Source organism: Triticum dicoccoides, chromosome 7B (genome assembly GCF_002162155.2).
Source record: "Triticum dicoccoides isolate Atlit2015 ecotype Zavitan chromosome 7B, WEW_v2.0, whole genome shotgun sequence".
Taxonomy (NCBI): Eukaryota; Viridiplantae; Streptophyta; class Magnoliopsida; order Poales; family Poaceae; genus Triticum; species Triticum dicoccoides.
The window spans coordinates 542531512-542533743 of record NC_041393.1 but is presented as its reverse complement, the minus strand read 5'-3'; the positions used below and the strand labels follow the sequence as shown (position 1 = coordinate 542533743).

Below are 2232 nucleotides of genomic sequence, written 5' to 3'. Positions count from 1 at the left end.
GCCGTTTACCAATGCACCCAGTTCTCCTCATATTTGATTCTTTTTTTGGTATCATTGGTTCCACGTACGTCTTTTGGGCGAGCTTTCTTTACTGTCATCAAAACCAACGCTCAAACCAAAGCTTTCCGAGCAGTTGTTTATTTCTCACTTTAGCTGCTGTCATTTTCCTCTTCCGAATTAAGCGAGTTAGAAACAAGGGGATCATAAGAACAAACAATAAGAATGAGGGATTGAAGTCCGTTTCCTTCGTATCGTATTTCAACGGATCGGGTAGTTCGAGTCTTTTTTGATTACTCCTTCCTTTTTCCCATCATTTGACATAACATAATTAAGAAACTGTTTGATGGTCAACGGAACGAGTAGAGAAGAAAAATGCCCTTATTCCAAAGGAAGTGAGTGCCAAAGCGAAAATAGAGTAAAGAACAAAAGAACGAAATGCAAGGGCTGCATCCGCTGTTTCAAGTCCGGACGGTTCCTCCACTAGGTTATTGAGTTGGCTCCCCCGTTATTCTTCATCAGACAACGCACACTTAATGGAAAAACGAGGTATCCTTTTGGAAAACTTCTCTACTTACGACTTTGTTAGCGCTTTGAGGGCTTCACTATGTTCTCTTAAATCTTGTATAAATAATAAAGAAGTCTTTCTCAGGAGATGACTCTGCTGATACCGAGTTTCAATGCAAAATGGCTCCCGCTTCTTCTAAAAGAAAACTGGGGAAAAATCAATATGGAGCCGTCAGAGGTTTATCTGGCCGATATGACTTCCTGAAATTCTTTCCAGATAAAAACCCAAAATGGAGGGGTTGGGGCTTTGGCTCCAAGCTCAAACTCTATCTTGTGGTAGACTGCCCTCCTAGGGGGCGCTTGGGCAACTAACTTGTGGGGCATGACATCCCAAATTCATCATTTACATTAGGAATTTCCTGAAAAAAAGTTTTATGTGTATTGGATCCGCTCTTCTGTTAGCATGAACACATGAATGAGATTCTTCTTATTCTTCCTAAATAGAACCCCCCACCCTCACCTTTCTTAAGACTATCAAGCCTTCTCGAATTAGGTCTATGGTACAAGCTTTGATCGTAGACCCGGATACAAATCTTTCACTCACTGAAAAGTGAAAACCTGTGACTATATCATCCTGAAGATGGATGCGGCGGGAAGAAGTGGCATTTAGAAGTGTTGCTGACTTTACATTTAGGTTTCGGCATAACAAAGCTTGCAGTGTCTTTTCGCACTTAGGCACACAGCGTGCCGTTGGTAATGATTCTACTACGGTGCTGCAAATTCGCAAGCTGATCCTAAGTAATCATTATTGTTCATTGGATTCCTCCGGAATTACTTCGTTAGGATTGAAGAATTGCTGCAATTCTTCCTAAATAGACTCGATTCTCCCGTCGAGAGTTTCTTTGAAAGTCTTACCTAAACTCTTCCGACTGAATATGAGAAAGCCTATAAAACAACGAGCTACTATCATTTCTTCATTATAGATTGAGATCTTCTTCGGACTTGATGCACAAATAGATGGAATAGCAGCAAATAGCATATTTCTATCCTTCATATCCGTAGAAAGAAATCTCATCTCCAGGTAACTCCATCTTTTTCAGCTCTGCTCGCTCACTTTTGAAAGAAAAGGAGACTGATCTTGACGTCGGCGTTGGTTTTTCCAACGAAATGAAGAAGTTTTGGATTGAGATTTCACATAAGCATTGCACAATGATCCGCATTAGGCGGGGAGCAGCAATGATACCGCCGGCCAGGAATAAGTACTTATCCCTCTTATACTTAAGAAAAGAGAATAGAAGTGGTTCCTTTTCTTTCTATACGAAATTCGATGATTTCGTTTGTGTTCATGTTGGCATAGGAGAACTACTAACTTCCGCCATCTGCATTAGTTACGTTAGCGTAGGTAGGCGGTTCTCATGCCAAAGGGGAAGATCTCGCTCAGCCAAGTGCACAACCTGAGTAAGTACACTTATCGAGGAGTGATAGGGCAGCAGAGTTTGAGGCAAAAAAAGATTTGGGTGGCTATGGGTGATATGGGGAATCTAACAATTAATTGACAATGATTTCACCCTGATGTGCATTGGTAGCTTCAAGACGAAGGCATTTTCCATATGGAAGCCACAATTTCAGTATCTTATTCTTCTGAACCAGGAAAAGCGTTCTGGTAAGGAGGATGAAAGAAGAGTACGAAAAAGGAAGTCCAAAGTAGTAGTCTTTAACAAGGCTTTC

At 41.2% G+C, this 2232-nt stretch overlaps 1 pseudogene; it reads right to left on the bottom strand.

Annotated features, from left to right (window-relative positions):
* Window positions 1–1000: 1000 nt before the first annotated feature.
* Window positions 1001–1621, bottom strand: LOC119335392 (annotated as a pseudogene).
* Window positions 1622–2232: the final 611 nt, after the last annotated feature.